This window comes from Theropithecus gelada, chromosome 11 (assembly GCF_003255815.1).
Source record: "Theropithecus gelada isolate Dixy chromosome 11, Tgel_1.0, whole genome shotgun sequence".
Lineage (NCBI taxonomy): Eukaryota > Metazoa > Chordata > Mammalia > Primates > Cercopithecidae > Theropithecus > Theropithecus gelada.
In genome coordinates this window covers 56,449,820-56,468,504 of record NC_037679.1, presented here as the reverse complement: position 1 = coordinate 56,468,504, position 18,685 = coordinate 56,449,820, and positions in this window count along the sequence as shown.

Below are 18,685 nucleotides of genomic sequence, written 5' to 3'. Positions count from 1 at the left end.
TCTGTGAATTATTCACAAAGTTCATATTCACAAAGTTCAAATCCTACTTTAGCCAACCAAAGTTGTCCTTTGACAACTTGCTTAGCCTATCTGTGCCTCAATTATCTTATCTTAAACATGAGAATGTTCTAAGAGCTTAACTCGTTGGGTTGTAGAAATAATTAAGTAGGTTTGTAATATTGTACACATCCTATCATTATCCTTCAGATACCTTCTATTCTGGTGAAGCCTTCTATTGCTCTGGCCCACAGCTATTTCCCCAACCCATTCTATACTGTTTAAAGAGTAACTATATATCTGACACTTCACATGCATGCTGCCATGCATATTATATCATAAGATCTCCCTCAGAATTGAGGAACTACTTTCTTAGACTTCTTCACTGAACACAGTGATTGACACATGGTATGTACGTAAAACTTTTTGGTTGGTGATGCTGAGACTATAACATGCTAAAAAAGAAATTACTTTTTAAAAATGGGAGGTTGTCAAAAAAAAAAAAAAGTAATTCTTACATACAATTGCAAATAAATCCCTTCATGAAGAAAAGCAGCACCTAAAGAAGGCAATTCTTAGAAAAGCTTAAGTTTTAAAGTGGAAATATTCTAAAGATGGTAAGAAGGACTCTTAAGCAGATGAAAGAGGCTTGGGCATATAAGAACTGCGTTAGTAAGGCAAAGCCACAAGGGAACTGAGGCTTGAGGAGAAAAAAAAAATGATGGGCAACAACGGAAGAGGCTCTTACAGTTTTGTTCAGAACATGAAGTTGACAAGAATAAGCAGGTTTGTGCCTCCAAGTGGTGGTCTAATTCAATGGATAATTGGGAGAAAGAAGAACATGGCTATAAAAAGTCGGGGATTTCCAGACCAAACGGGAGATGGAGTACAGATCAGCAAGAAAGAACCCTAGCCTAAGGGAGTTCATCAGCTCTGAGATCAAAGGCAAAGAATGGGTGCAGCATAGCCTAGTGGTAAAAGAATTTGAGACTTGGGTTTGAAAGAGCTGTGTGACTGGGCAAGTCACATAAACCCTCACTGCCACAACCTCTAGACCTGCAAAATGAAGGTAAAATGCTTTCAACATGACAGAAATTGTGAGGATTTAAAAAACTAGTAAGTGGAGTTGCTGAATAAATTATAGTAGTGGTTGTTGTCATTAAAAGGACTAATATTTATGATAGTGTTATAATAAGGGGATCTGGGTTCTCTGAAGGGGTTCAGGTCTGATGTCTTCCATGAATTTTACCCCACAGAACCAAGAGAAATTTCCAAAGGGATTGCTCAAGCTCTATGGACAGAATCTAAAGAATCATAGAAACCTAAACACACATCCTAAAACAGAAGACCAGCAAATGCACTTCTAATTATCAAGCAAGAATAGGAGAAAAGTGGAGTTCATGAACACAGCAGCTAACTGGATGGTTCCTAGAAAAGGAATGGTGATGGTCAGACCAAAAAGTCATTACTGTCTGACTTCATTTCTAGCCGCCTTCCCCAATGCACACACATTTTTAAAATTCTAAATTGGCCAGGCATGGTAGCTCACGCCTGTAATCCCAGCACTTTGGGAGGCTGAGGTGGGTGAATCACGAGGTCAGGAGTTTGAGACCAGCCTGGCCAACATGGTGAAACCCCATCTCTACTAAAAATACAAAAAAAATTAGCTGGGTGTGGTGGCAGACTCCTGTAATCCCAGCAACTCAGGAGGCTGAGGCAGGAGAATTGCTTCAACCCAGGAAGCGAAGGTTGCAGTGAGCCGAGGTCGTACCACTACATTCCAGCCCAGGCAACAGTGCGAGACTCTGTCCAAAAAAAAAAAAAAAAATTCGAAATCAAGTTTCTAGACGAGAATATAAGTGACAATGAGCTCCATTAGGTAGAGACAGCATCTTGTTTGTTCACTGCCAACTCCTCAGTGCCTGTCACATAGTAGGTACACATAGATGCCTGATTGAATGACTACATAAATAAGTCAACAAATAAATACATGAAATAGAATAGGCCAGCTGGATCTATATTCCTATAAGACATTCAACAGAATATTATAATATCCCTGTAGATAATATAGCAAAATAGAAAGCTAGAAGTTGCCTGAGGGAGATTAATAACTGGAGGAAGCCCTGTACCCAAAGGGTCATGATTAACTGATTCATGCCAATTAGACAAGCAACTGGCTTCAGGCTCACTGATTTCTCCATGGCTCTGCTCTACTCAATATGTCAATATGTCTGGGATGAAGACATAGAAGACAAATTCAGCAATTTTACTAATGACCTGGAGTTAGGAAGGCCAATGAATACACTGTAAATTAGAATTTGTATCTAAACATATTTCAATAGGTTGAAACAGTAGACCAGATTGGCAAGGACGAAGTGTTTTAGCATAATGGCTTATATCTGAATAATACATTAAATTATATGAAGAGGTTCCATAAACCTTATTTTGTGTAGTCCTCACAATAGCACTACAGTGGGTTGAATGGTGCCCCCCAAAAGATATGTTCACCCAGAACTTGTGAATGTGACTTTATTTAGAAAAAAAGGTCTTTGCAGATGTAATTAAGTTTTGGATCTCAAAATGAGATCATCCTAGATGAAGTGGGCCCTAAATCCAATGACAAGAGTTTCTACAAGGCCACGCATGGTAGCTCACACATGTAATCCCAGCACTTTGGGAGGCCGAGGTGGGCGTATCACTTTAGGTCAGGAGTTCGAGACCAGCCTGGCCAACATGGTAAAACCTCGTCTCTACCAAAAATACAAATATAGCAAGGCATGGTGGCACACACCTGTAATCCCAGCTACTGGGGAGGCTGAGGCAAGAGAACTGCTTGAACCCGGGAGGTGGAGGTTGCAGTGAGCCAAGATCACACGACTGTACTCCAGCCTGGGCAACAGTGTAAGACTCTGTCTGGGAAAAAAAAAAAAAAAAAAAAAAAGTAGTTTCTGTAAGTAAGAGAAGTGAAGCAGGTAAGACACAAAGAAGGTGAAGTGCCTATGAGACAGAGACTGGAGTGATCTATTGACAAGCCAAGGAACATGAGGTATTGGTGGAAGCCTGAGAAGCAAGGAAAGATGTGGACCATATTCTCCCTGGGCGCCTCCTGAAGGAGTCAACCTCGCCAACACCTTGACTTTGTACTCACTCTCAGAGAATATATTTCTGTTGTTTTAAGTTACCAAGCTTGTGGCACCTTGTTACTTTACTGAGAGATGAATTCCTAGAAAACTAATACAAACACTTTTTTTTTTCTCAAACAAGGAACCAAAGTCAGAAATGTGGCAGTTTTCCAAAAATTCTTTTATTTGACAAGTCTTTGTTGTGTGCCTACCATGTACCAGGCATTATTCTAGATGCTGGGATTCTGTAGTAAACAAATCAGACCTGACCCTAAGGAGCTTCTGTTCTAATAAAGGGAGACACAATAAGTAATGAAACCAAATGAATAAGTGACATGGCAGGTGGTGGCAAGTGCTACAGAGGAAAGGCAGTAGGCTAAGGAGAACTGGGCATCATATTTTCCATAACTAGGTAAGGCAAGTTATGGAAAGGGATGAGGGAACATTTGGCCAGAAACCTGAAAACACTGAGGAAATGGGGCAGACAGAAATCTGGTAGAAGAGGGTTTCATGTGGAGGCAGTTAGTGGGTAGGACCTAAAGAGGGAGGTGACTTAGTCTGAGGAGCACAAGGAGTCCAGGGTGGCCAGAATGGAATGAACCAGGGGAAAATAGTGGGAGACAAGGGGAGAACCATGGAACGGGGAGGGGAAAAAGGGATTGTATAGAGCCCCATAGGCATTGCTAAGTATTTTACCTTTTGCACTGAGTTAAACGAGAAGACGCTGGAAAATTTTAAGCAGAGGAAAAACACGGTCTAACGTGATTTTAAAGGATCTCTCTGGCTGGCATATTGAGAATGGGCCATAGTGGGGCACAGGCAGAAGTGAAGAGACCCAGGAGGGGGCCGTGGCAATAGTCCAGGCAAGAGTTTGGTGGTGCTTGAACCTCAGAAGTGACGATGGAGGTGGGGAGAAATGATCAACTTCTAGAGGGTTTGAAGGTGAAACTGGCAGGGATTTAAAGAGAGGAGTCAGGATTGACTTCAAGGTTCTGGGCTAAACCACTGGAAGGATGGGGTTGCCACTTACTGAGATGCAAAGACAATGAATTCGTGGTACAGCAGGAATTTGAACTCAGGTTACATGCACCCTTGCCTAGTAGTCAGTACCATTGTCTCCAGATCCTGCAGGAGTAAATTGGTGCTGCTCTAAAAGTAAAACCTTCACAAGGTAGAAGACTGGCTGGACTCTTCTACGATGCTGGGCAAGGGAAACAGCCTGCATTCCTATGATTGGGCTGGCCAAGGACATCTGAGTCCTTCATGGGTCAAGGGGATGGTCCAGGAGACTGTCAAATGATCTCATGCAGACCCCAGGTGATCATCCACTTGGGAAGCCAGTGCTCCAAACCTGGTACCTTCAGCAGAACGCAGCCTCACCACCTGTGTAGACCAGGGCCTCTGGAGACCAAGCCATTCTACCCATTTCTGAGCAAAAGCCAGGAAATGCACCATCAATCAAATCTAAGCCAGCCTAGATTGATCACCCACTCATTCATCCAACACGTATTTCCTGCCTTCTCCCACGTGTCAAGATCTTCACTCTGAAGATTCATTGGTGAAGAAAACAGACAAAGCACTTACCCTTGAGAAACAATTAATAATAGGAAACACACTACAAACACATGATATATACATTTTAAAACCTTCACAAGTACAAGATGGGAAAAAGTGACTTAGGAAGATGATTTAGCATCTGCATGATTAATGAAAGTTGAGGACAAGCACAGGTTAATTCACCAGAGGATGGCATTGCCAAAAACAGGAATGCAATCTCTTATCTCCTGACAAGAATGTCTTTACAATAGGTTAAACCATAGTTGGTGACCACCAGGCCTGAAGTAGCACATCCAGTTCCCAGAGCTACATTTTTAGAACAAAGAAAAACAGAAAAAAGAGACAGAATTCAGAGGACAGCAGCCAGAACAGGAGGGTATTTCAAGATGGGAAGGTTGAGCAACACAGGTTTGGAGAAAGGTACAGGTGAGACGATGCTATGAGGAAAATGTTCTGTGAAATGGAGGATAACGATGCCTATTTCACAGGGCAGTTGACAGGATTAAAAGTGATAATGTACTAGCAAATTCTCTACAAATGCAAGACATCGTTATTAAAATTGAAGGCCTGTCATGCAGAAGAGGTTTCAGATGCATTTTGTGTGGCCCCAAGAGGTAGAGGAAACTAAGAGCTACAGCATTTCTGTTCAAAGTGGAGAAGGACTGTCCACAGATGGAAGAGGCTGGCTGTTTGGTGAACTGACTTCGTCAAATCTGGGTATGTTCAAAGGCTGACAAGCCGAAGACATGATTGCAATGTAAAAAGGGAATTCTCCCATTTAACGGTCTGTAAATTTCAGTGTTTTGTTCTGTTTTGTTTTGTTTTAAACAACTCTGAGGCTATAGTAGTAGGCTAAACTTTTTCTGATCGCTTCTGTATTAGGTCCTTGGCCACATTTGCCCCACAAAAAGATAATGTAATTCAATTCCCCCAATTAATCAGTAAAGCCACAGGTGACCTTCCCACAGAGGTCCAGTTATAATTATGCCACTTAGTCTCCTGGTAGAACTTATTACAGAAGAGATTAGAGAAGTTTATTCAATTCATCAAAGGTCAACAATCAAATAAAAGCCAATACAGTATAATAATAATTATCTATCTCACCAAACCATAGTAATATGTTTAAATGAGTGAAACTTTTCTTTTGAAAAAAGTGGAAACAATATAAATTATTATTAGACAACGAATAAACATCATGATGATGAAATGTTCTTGCTAGGGTAAAATAATTGAGATGATAATTAGGCATAATTAGCATTATTATGAGTCAATCATATTTCAATGAAAAGAAAACATATTTGGCTAAAACGCTAGGATTGTGTTGTTGGTACTGTATGAATTCTTTCTGGTTCAGCTAGGTCGCTCATTGTATTTGCCAATCAATTATTTTAGAGATGACTGGAGATTTCCATTTTAACAAAAGCCTATTTTTGCAAACAGCAGAGCTTTCAGAAGCTTCTCTCCTTGATGCGTCCGAGGTCTTTTCACTGGCTCTTGTCACTCTCTTTCTAACCCAAGGTATTTTATGACTATTTGCCAGTGTTACAGACAAGCCCACAACTTAAAATGGCAATAACAAGATGACAGTATTTAGAAAAAAATGATTATTTTCTCTGTTTTATTATAACACTTTCATATATTTGGCAGGGGAGGGGACAAAATTTTATCATAGAAAATAATCTTTTTTTATTTTCCCACATTATTCATCATGTTTAAAGCTGCATTTATTTGTTAGATCAAATTCCTGTCTACCCTGAATCCCCAGAAGGTTTTATGTTTTTCCCACATCTTCTTAGAATTCTTAAGATCTTGGTAGAAAAAGAAAGGAGTATCTTTATAAGTAAGAAAAGGCAGATCAGTAATAAAAGAAGATCTAGAAACACAATATTGGACACATTTAGGCAATGGTTTCCTGGAATTAAAACAAGGAAATTAGAATAAACAAAGAAATACACAAATTTGTGACTTCAGTCTTAAGAATCTGGAAAGTTATAGTTTACCACAGCAAAATAGAGGTTGCATGGAGTACATTTAAAATGTAGAATAGAACACAGTTTCCTACAAGGAGAGGGGGATTGTTCTGCCAAAATATTCTGAAATGTGCTCAAGAGAAAAAAGAAGGCCCTAGAAGGGAAGTTGCTAGCAAGAGTCACAGTTATAACAGTAACTATGATATGTGTAACTGTGATATAAATAACAGAATAACAATGATCTCAGGATTTAAGCAATCAAAAAGAGAAATTACATTTTTAGGTCTCTGATACTGTTATCCTAGGATGAGGAACAGGGGTTCTCTAAAATAGTTATGAGAAGGAAAATAAAAATTTCACATAAATTTTAAAGCCCTAGATTCCTCCTTGATAATCAATACTTTCCACAGAAGCCTACGAAAATCAAAGATCCCCTTAGATATAAATTCTAATAAAGACATAATTTTCACAGTTTAAGTGATCTAAAGAAATACGATAATAGTTGGTATAAAAAATGATTTACAGGATGCTTAAAGTTAGGTAATAGCAGTTGCATAGCTCTTTCCATCTCTCAATGAACTTATCAATAATTTATCAGGAAAATGTCAAAACGTCCTTGTCGGGAAGGTACACAGGATAATGATACTTGTTTTTAAAAACAGTTCATGCAAGAGGCTGTAAAATGATAGTCAGGTGTTCGAGGCACACTTCCAACTCTTTCATCTAACACCTACTCAAATGCTGTAGAACATAAATCAAGGGAAGCAACAGCTAGAAATGAGTCCCTTTAAAATGCAGTCTTTGACAGCTAAATGTAGAGGAGACCTGGTCTTGTAATTGACATATTTCATCATTATTCAGTGTCAAAGGACTCTAAGAATACTTTGAAACACTTGTTTTGCCATCAAATTGCCCAGCTGATCACCATATTATCTCATTAGTTAAATAAACTTAGTTTTGTTTTTTTTTTTTACCTCTGTAACCTCTTGTTTATCTAGATGTCATATTTTTATGTTAATGAAATGTGAGCATATAACAATAATGGGAATGACTTTTAACATGCACACTGGAATATATGGCTAAAAGAGTGACATCTTCTTCAAGAAAATTGCAAAAATATTGTGATCACAGGCAGCAAAGTAGGATTAAATAAGGAACCTGCCTTCTCATGTTGGAAAGGCAGAATTCAATTGGAAGTATAATTTGTGGTTTGGATGGTTGAAAACAATTTTTTTGCTTTGCTTTGCTTTGTATTTTCAATAACCAGTGTTATGACTGTTGTTACTAATTTGGGTAAGAACAGTAGAGTTTCAGTTATCATAAGCATATAAAGTAAAAAATATCTCCTTGAGATCAGAGGCTACTAATATATACCTTATACAAATTATACTCTTACTTCCTTGATAATTTTCCATCCATCCATTAAACCATCCATCCATCAACCCATCATCCATCTCTTTATTGCTCACTATTATGTACCAGCCACCATATTGGGCTCTGGTGGTATGTCAATAAATAAGAAATAAACTTTACCTTCCAGAAACTTACAATTTAATAGTGGGGTATGGTTCAAGCTCTAATCCATCAACATTCATGCAAATATAGTATCAACGAAGTGAAGCCAACTCTATTGTGTTATATTTGTGTTAATTACTGAACTTAATGTTAAAGGAGACCAAAACATACGACCTGTTTACTATGAGCCATTTCTAGGTTCCCTCCCAGCTCTCTGAATGTTTAAGACTGCTAGTATAGCATGGTACTGAATATGTATGGGCTACAACTTAGGTTCTTGTCCAAAACAATAATGGAGATGCTGTAAAAGCACAAATAATCAAAATTAAAGTCAAGAAATAAAATATTATAGAGGTTCAAGGGAGAGACCATACTTAATTGCTAGAATCCAGAATGTCTCCTTGGAGGAAGGAACATCCTGTTGTTGATACCACATATTTTAGAAGAGTTAATCACAGTTAGAGATTTGATGTTTAATTACTTTTCAAAAAATGATTCATTAATTAGATGAAATAATTCTCATTTCTAGATAGATGTCTATATTTCCTTACATAAAACAGAAAAGAAACTGCACACTTAACCAACTTCTCATTCTAATCTGCATCCTGAAGCTTTGTTGACTGTCGGTGTCAATAGCAGACTAACACCACTGAAGTATTTAAGACTGTAATTTTAAGGAAGGAAAAGAACGCATTTACCCACAAAAATAGCACAGAACGTATGAGACAAGATTAAGCACATATCAGGGTAGCATGGCAAACAAGAACATAAATGAAACGGAGATTGGAATAATTACTTATTTTCATAGTGTAAAATGTATTTCTAGACCCAATGTGTATCAATAACCTTCACTGATTACTTACCTTGTACCAGACACTGTGCTAGGCACTAGGGATACAAATATTTATAAAACCATGTCTAAAGTCCAGGAGAACAATAATGTGAATAAAAAATATCATAAGGTGGTATAGTACAATGACTGAATTTTCACATATATTAACATATAAGATCATGACATCTGAAACCAGACTGTGTCTGAATCCCAGATCTGAAATTTACCAGGTATCTGGCTCTGTACCTCAGTTTCCCTGTCTGCATAATGAGGATGATAACAATGTGTAGTAAGGTTGTTGTGGGACTAAATGAAGTCATTTATGTAGAGTACTTTAGAACAGTAGCTGGCCCATACTAAGCACTACCTATGCATTAACCATTATCATTATTACTCATAATCTCAAGAGAATATCTAAGCCTAAATGAAATGAGGAAAGTGAAAAGTTTCAGGCTTTTGATACCTGCACATTTTCTCAGTAAAATAAGTAAAATATGTTCATACATAAAGGGGCACTGTTAGCGCCATGCATACACACAAGTGTCATTTTTACAAAGAAATGGTTGTTTTTTAGAATTATCAACTCAATACTAAATGCAGGGAAGAGAAATATTTTAAATCTAGAGTCTGATTAATTCATGTCTAAACAGAGATCAGCTTTAAAGGAACCAAAGCATAATTCAAAGTTAAATTTTGCTTCTTCACTTAAAAAGAAAAAACACAAATGTGTATGTACATTAGCTCACCAAAACTAGGTTTCAAATGGTTGCCACATCTGGCATAAACAACTTTCTATATAGTTTCACAACCCAGTGTTCTAATGATATTGAGCTGTGTATATAACAGTAAGTGTTGGTGCTTGAATTTGATTACATTATCAGTTATCGGGGCAGATTACATTATCCGTCCCAAGTTTTCATCCCTCCCTCTTTCCCTGCTCTTTACTGTGTGACTTTTCACTTCCTCCCAAAAGAGGTTACGTATGTTTCCTGACCTCCTGATGTTGGGTTTGGCCATGTGCTTTGCTTTGGCCAATAGAATGAGGGAGAAATGATGTTGTGCCAGGAACAAGCATAGGCCCCCAGAGGCCATGCATGTCGGTACTAACCATCTTTTGCCTCTACCCTGTCATGAAAACAGAAATGCCTATGCTCACCTGCTGGTCCTCAGGGAATGAGAGACATGTGCAACTGAGCTGCCCCAGGTAAGCTCCCTTGACCCAGCTCAGACTCAAGCACAGCCCCCGTTTATCCTCAGGCAGCTGAACAAGCCAGCTGACCTCCCAGTGGGCTCATAAACAAGCCTGGACAAGATCAGCAGAGCAACCCACAAAGCTGAGCCTAGATCAGCTGATCCCAACCAACCCAAAGGCAGTCGCGCTATGTGAATGAAGTATTTTATTTATTTTTTAATAAACCATTGAGTTTGGGATTGCTTTATTATGCTACAAAAGCTAGCTCATAGAGTCATAATATTTTCAATTTTAAGTAATATAAAACACAACCCTAATGGTCAGAACCATTTTTTAAAATGTATTGCTTTAACAAAGTGAAAAGGCCAGCCATAGTTTCAGCTGTAGCTGCAGCTGTACCCAGAGGTTCAACGTTCAACATTTCCTCTGAATATCACTACAAATTTCTCAGCATGCCTCTAGCCTTTGGACTCTTTCATGTGTCAGCTTTGTCCTGGGACAAAGCCACCCTCTTGGTGCCAAAATGGCGGCAGAAGTTCTGGTCCTGCTATCTGCATACTTCACTTTATGTATTTCATCTTGGAAAATGAGGGAGGGCCTTTATCTCAGCACTCCAAGAAAGAGTCCTGAGATTCATTCCTTCTTAGATCCTTGTGTGCTTATGAACTAATCATTGTAGCCAGGGGAAGAAATGCTTTGATTGACACATCCTAAGTCATGGGTTCCCAATCTGAAGAGAGAAAAGTTGAAGCCAAATTTACCAAGTTCCATGAATTTTTTCCAATGTCAAGGGCTGTTGGGAAGGGGAAAGAGGGAAATAATTGTGGGACAAGCAGCTAGCAGTACACACAACACGCTTTCTTCTTTGTAGTGCATTATCACATTTTTTTCACATTGTGTTTCAGATATCTCAAGCCTCAGATTGTTACCCCTGCCAAATACTCTTTTAGTAATGTCAATAAATGCTACTTGTTTGAATTAACTGTATATATTTAGAGGTATAAAGATATTTTTTAGATAAAAGAAGTGTAAAAAGACAAAAAAAAAAAAGAAGTTATAATGCCACCATTTATCCCCCAATAACTAGAAACAGCTTCTATTTGAAATCTCAGTACCACCTGCTTTGCATCTGCTCGACTGACTGAGAATGCAGGTCTGGCAAAGACAGAAAATCCATTTTAAGTAGATCTGTGACAATACAGGGCAAGAAGGTCTTGAAATCCACCAAGGGTTTTAATCAATAAGACTGACAGCACAGAGCATGCCAGAAGCCAGGAAAAGGAGAGTTTGCAAAAACAAGCATTCAAAAATCAAGCCTGCACTATAAGGTTCGGGTGACCAACCAGGGCCAGTGAGACAGAGGTGCATACCACCATCTTTCTTTTCTGATCTAAGAATGGTGAGAGAGGAAAGAGTTGATTAGCTCAGGGAAGGTTTTGTTCTGTCCTTTTAGATTCCAACTTTCCCAATCAGGGGAGAATTCTAAAACCCATTGTCTAATTTCAAAAGTTGGGTTTGAAAAACATGACAAGCTCTTTCTTTTTGTTACCTAATTCTCAGCTGTAAACCCAAGCTACTTGAGTGTGCATGCTTCATAAAAGGCAAGAGGATTTAATTGAATTTTGCATGCCGCTTCTAAGTGGATTGCTGGGGTATACCAGGATTAATTAGTTTCGTGTTGTTAATTCAATTCAAAGGTTGCTGATAAACTAAGACCATCAAACTCCATTAGGAGAAACAAAAACTTCTTAATTATGACAGCATCTTTGGGGTTGTGGATAAGTTTTATCAGCATGTTAAAGTTCCATCCTGGTTTCCCAGGATTTGTGATAGAGCCACTCAGAGAGACCTCAATCATCTAAGCACTTTTTGCCAAATTTTCAAACTTGGTATCTTTAACCAAAAAAAAAAAAAAAAAGGAAGAAAGAAAAGAAAAGAAAAAAGAATCCATGGTTTCAATGGCTCTTTCTGCCCTTTAGAACTTGAAATTCTCTTTTCAAACAAATAACCCTAGGAGAATAACTCCAGCCTTTCTGCACATATGCAGGTAACCTGTACAGGGTTAAAGGGTTTGGTTTTTGCTCCATCTCCCCAACTCCTTATGGTACTGTCACGACCACAGTATCATGACCCCTTATATGTGAAAAAAAAAATTATCAGCAAAATATTTTATTTTGTGGAAAGAATGTTGAAAATATGATTGGCTGCATGGTCTTGCAAATAACTACTTCTCTTCCCCTGACTCCTAGCAAAACCTCACCTTTCAATAAAAAACACAGTGAGCACACAAGCATGTGGGTGCACACACTCACTGACTTAGCTTTTGGCTTGGATGTGCATGTATATTGCAGTTGAGGACCTAGCTAATTTTCTCTTCAGCTTGCTATATTGAATCCCTTTTGCATCTTTTTCCAGTGCAAGGGATTTCTCTGCATCTGAAACACTTCCCCCTCCCCCAATCTCAGTATGTGCATTTGTGCAAAGATACACACAGAGAGACATACACACACACACACGTCTAATAATTCCTCCCTAATCCTCAGTTCTCAGTGCACCCCTCATCTCTCCTGGGACGTCTTTCTCAATTCTGAAGACTGGATTGGATAGCATTCCTATGAGCCATCTCTGCATCTATGTTTGGCACTAATGTAGTAATTGAAACATTGTAATAGCCTATAAATGATCACTAACTCTCCATAGAAATTAACGTTCTAAATGACAGGAGTGTATCTCATTCATGGTTGTATCACTGAACAGTGCAGAGCTTGGCACAAAGAAGGAATTCCATCAGCATTTTTAAAATAAATGAATAAAGACCAGAATGATTGCAAAATTAACTGTGGAACCCCTCCCTTTGTATATTGTTCCATCCTAGGTCACTCTATTAACAATCTTTACTTGCCCCTACCCACCAGCCTGGCACCTCTGTGGACTGATCAACCCACAGCAACTCCTCTGGCAGAGACTTTCATCTTGGCTCCAATGTTCATTCTTCCCTTTTTTCTCATAAAAGAACAAGAATTTTAGCTGAGAATTCTCATACAGGGTGGGCTTGAGGAAACATTTCTCATACTCCAGCTAAACTGGCCATTTGAATAAATTATAAACATTAAAATATAAAAGTAAATGCTACATGCAACTTCTAGGAAGTTTTCTTAAAATAAAAATATATGCCCTTTCTGAATCCTTCCTCCTTCTTGCTGCTAAAGATGTGGAAGTGATGGTTGGTTCTCTAGCAGTCATCTTGGACCAAGGAGACATATGCTAAGGACAGAATAAGTCTGTACTGCTAACAGTCTTCTGGAACCACTACACTACCTACACCACGCCATGACTTACTGCCAGGTTTCTTTTATATGAAAGAGAAGCAAACAGGTCTCAGTAAAGACACTGTTATTTCAGTCACTTTTTAAAAAAACTTTATTTCTGTAGGTTATTGGGGAACAAGTGGTGTTTGGTTACATGAGTACATTCTTTAGATGTGATTTGTGAGATTCTGTTGCATCCATCACCGGAGCAGTATAGACTGTACCCTGTTTGTAGTCTTTTTTTTTTTTTTTTTTTTTTTTTTTTTGAGGCAGAGTCTCACTCTCTTGCCCAGGCTGGAGTGCAGTGGCCGGATCTCAGCTCACTGCAAGCTCCGCCTCCCGGGTTTACGCCATTCTCTTGCCTCAGCCTCCCGAGTAGCTGGGACTACAGGCGCCCGCCACCTCGCCCGGCTGTTTTTTTGTATTTTTTTTTTAGTAGAGACGGGGTTTCACCGTGTTAGCCAGGATGGTCTCGATCTCCTGACCTCGTGATCCGCCCGTCTCGGCCTCCCAAAGTGCTGGGATTACAGGCTTGAGCCACCGCGCCCGGCCTGTTTGTAGTCTTTTATTCCTCAACCCCTTCTCACCCTTTTCCCGTGAGTCCCCAAAGTCTACTGTGTTATTCTTATGCCTTTGCATCCTCATAGCTTAGCACCTACTTATGAGTAAGAACATACAATGTTTGGTTTTCCATTCCTGAGTTATTTCACTTAGAATAATAGTCTCCAATCTCATCCAGGTAGCTGCAAATGCCATTAATTCATTCCTTTTTATGGCTGAGTAGTATCCATTGTGTGTGTGTGTGTGTGTATATATACACGTGTGTGTATACATATACACACATATATAGTGATATATGTATATGTGTACATATGTATGTACACATATGGTTTGTGTACATACATACATATATACACACATATATAAACGTACATACACACATATATACACATGTGTATAGATGTATATGTATACATACATATGTACATATATACATATATATGTATATATACACATATATATACATCTATACACATATATGTGTGTGTATATATAATCACAGTTTCTTTATCCAGTGATTGATTGATGGGCATTTGTGTTGGTTGCACATTTTTGCAGTTGCCAATTGTGCTGCTGTAAACATGTGTATGAAAGTATCTTTTTTGTATAATGACTTCTTTTCCTCTGGATAGATATCCAGTAGTGGGATTGCTGGATGAAATGGTACTTCTACTTTCAGTTATTTAAGGAATCTTCACAGTTTTCTGTAGTGGTTGTACTAGTTTACATTCCCACCAGCAGTGTAGAAATGTTCTCTGTTCAGCACATCCATGCCAACATCTACTCTTTTTTGATTTTTGATTATAGACAGTCTTGTAAGAGTAAGGTGGTATCACATTGTGGTTTTGATTTGCGTTTCTCTGATCATTAATGATGTTGAGCATTTTTTCATATGTTTGTTGGTTATTGTATATCTTCTTCTGAGAACTGTCTATTCATGTCCTTAACCCACTTTTTGATGGGTTTGTTTATTTTCTTGTTGATCTGTTTGAGTTCATTGTAGATTCTGGATATTAGTTCTTTGTCAGATGTATAGAGTGTGAAAAATTTCTCCCACTCTCTGGGTTGTCTGTTGACTCTGCTGACCATTCCTTTTGCTGTGCAAAGCTCTTTAGTTAAGTCCCAGCTATTTATTTTTGTTATTATTGCATTTGCTTTTGGGTTCTTGGTCATGAAATCCTTGCCTAAGACAATGTCTACAAGGGTTTTTCCAAAGTTATCTTCTAGAATTTTTATAGGTTCAGGTCTTAGATTTAAGTCCTTGATCCATCTTGAGATGATGAGATGATTTTTGTATAAGGTGAGAGATGAAGATCCAGTTTCATTCTCCTACATGTGGCTTACCAATTATCCCAGCGCCATTTGTTGAATAGGGTGACCTTCCCCATTTTATTTCTTGTTTGATTTTTCAAAGATCAGTTGGCTGTAAGTATTTGAGTTCATTTCTGGGTTCCCTACTCTGTTCCATTGGTCTATGTGCCTCTTTTTATACCAGTACCATGCTGTTTGGGTGACTGTGGTCTCGTAGTATAGTTTGAAATCAGGTAATGTGATACTTTCAGATGTGTTCTTTTTGTTTAGCCTTACTTTGCTATGTGGGCTCTTTTCTTTTTTGGTTTCGTATGAATTTTAGAATTGTTTTTTCTATTTCTATGAAGAATGATGGTGGTATTTTGGCAGGAATTACATTAAATATGTAAATTGCTTTTGGTAGTATGGTCATTTTCACAATATTGATTCTACCCATTCATGAGCAAGGGAGTGTTTCTATTTGTTTGGGTCATCACGATTTCTTTCAGCAGTGTTGTGTAGTTTTCCTCTTCACTTCCTTGGTTAGGTATATTCCTAAGTATTTTAATTTTTTTTTGTATCTACTGTAAAAGGGGTGGAGGTCTTGATTTGATTCTTAGCTTGGTCACTGTTGGTGTATAGGACAGCTGCTGATTTGTGTACATTAATTTTGTATCCTGAAACTGCTGAATTCTTTTATCAGTTCTAGGAGCTTTTGGATGAGTCTTTAGGGTTTTCTAGGTATACAATCATATAATCAGCAAACGGCACCATTTGACTTCCTCTTTGCCAATTTGGATGCCTTTTATTTCTTTGTCTGATTGCTCTGGCTAGGACTCAGTACTATGTTGAAGAGGAGTGGTAAGATGGGCATCCTTGTCTTATCTCAGTTCTCAGAGGGAATGCTTTCAACTTTTCCCCATTCAGTATTATATTGGCCATGGGTTTGCCATAGGTGGCTTTTAATACCTAGAGGCATGTTCCTTGTATGCCAATTTTGCTGAGAGTTTTAATCATGAAGGAATGCCAGATTTTGTTGAATGCTTTTTCTGCATCTATTGAGATAATCATGTGCTTTTTGTTTTTAATTCTTTTTGTATGGTATATCACATTTATTGACTTGCATATGTTAAATCATCTCTGCATCCCTGGTATGAGACCCACTTGATCATGGTGGATTATCTTTTTAATATGTTGTTGAATTTGGTTAGCTAGTATTTTGTTAAGGATTTTTGCATCTATGTTCATCAGGGATATTCGTCTGCAGTTTTTTGTTTGTTTGTCTGTTTTTTGGTTATATCCTCTCCTGGTTTTAGTATTAGGGTAATACCAGCTTCACAGAATGCTTTAGGAAGGATTCCCTCTTTCTCTATCTTGTGGAATAGTGTCAATGGAATTGGTACCAATTCTTTTTTGAATGTCTGGTAGAATAAAGCCAGAGTCCTGGACTCTTTTTTTTTTTTTTGGTAATTTTTTTATTATCATTTCAATCTCACTGCTTGTTATTGGTCTGCTCAGGGTATCCAATTCTTCCTGATTTAAGCTAGGAGGGTTGTGTCTTTCCAGCAATACATCCATCTCTTCTAGGTTTTCTAGTTAATGCACATAAAGGTGTTCATGGTATCCTTGAATGAGCTTTTGAATTTCTATCGTATCCACTGTAATATCTCCCGTTTCATTTCTTATTGAGCTTCTTTGGATTTTCTCTCTTCTTTTCTTGGTTAATTTTGCTAATGGTCTATCAATTTTATTTATCTTTTCAAACAACCAGCTTTTTATATCATTTATCTTTTATATATATTTTGTCTCTTTCTTTCTTTCTTTGTTTCAATTTAATTTAGTTCTGTTCTGATCCTGGTTATTTCTTTTCTTCTGCTGGGTTTGGGTTTGGTTTGTTCTTGTTTCTCTAGTTCCTTGAGGTGTGACCTTTGATTGTCTATTTGTGCTCTTTCAGACTTTTTGATGTAGGCATTTATCGCTATGAACTTTCCTCTTAGCACCACTTTTGCTGTATCCCAGAGGTTTTGATAGGTTGTGTCACTATTGTCATTTAGTTCGAGGAATTTTTTAAATTTCCATCTTGATTTCATTTTTAATCTCATGATCATTCAGGAGAAGGTTATTTAATTTTCATGTATTTGCATGGTTCTGAAGGTTCCTTTTGGAGTTGATTTCCAGTTTTATTCCACTGTTGTTTGAGTGAGTGTTTGATATAATTTCAATTTTCTTAAATTTTTTAAGGCTCATTTTGTGGTCTATCATCTGCTGTATCTTGGAGAAAGTTATATGCGCTGATGAATAGAATATATATTCTGCGACTGTTGGGTAGAATGTTCTGTAAATATCTGTTAAGTCCATTTGTTCCAGAGTAGAGTTTAAATCCAGTGTTTCTTTGTTGACTCTCTGTCTTGATGACCTGTCTAGTGCTGTCAGTGGAACATTGAGCTCCTGGACTGTTATTGTGTTGCTGTCTATCTCATTTCTTAGGTCTAGTACTAATTGTTGTATAACTTTGGAAGCTTCAGTGTTTGGTGCATATATATTTAGGATTGTGATATTTTCCTGTTGGACAGGGCCTTTTATCATTATATAATGTCTCTCTTTGTCTTTTTTTAACTGCTATTGCTTTAAAGTTTGTTTTGCCTGATATAAGAATAGTTACTTCTGCTCGCTTTTGGTGTCCATTTGCATGGAATGTCTTTTTCCATCCCTTTACCTTAAGTTTATGTAAGTTCTTATAAGTTAGGGGAGTCTCTTGAAAGCAGCAGATAGTTGTTGGTGAATTCTTCTCCATTTTGCAATTCTGTATCTTTTAAGTGGAGCATTTAGGCCATTTACATCAATGTTAGTATGAGATATGAGGTACTATTTCATTCATCATGCTATTTGTTGCCTGTATACCTTTTCTTGTGTGTGTGTTTTTTTTATAGGTTCAGTGAAATTTATGCGTTAAAGAGGTTCTGTTTTGATGTGTTTCCAGGATTTGTTTCAAGATTTAGAGTTCCTTTTAGCAGTTCTTGTAGTGCTTGGCTTGGTAGTGGCAAATTCTCTCAGCATTTGTTTGTCTGAAAAAGGCTGCGTCTTTCCTTCATTTATGAAGCTTAGTTTTGTTGGATACAAAATTCTTGGCTGATAATTGTTTTGTTTAAGGAGGCTGAAGACAGGGCCCCAATCCTTTCTAGCTTGTAGTATTTCTGCTGATAAATCTGCTGTTAATCTGATAGGTTTCCTTTACAGTTTACATGATGCTTTTGTCTCACAGCTCTTGATTTTTTTTCTTCATCTTGACTTTAGATCATCTGATGACAATGTGCCTAGGTGGTGATCTTTTTGCAATGAAT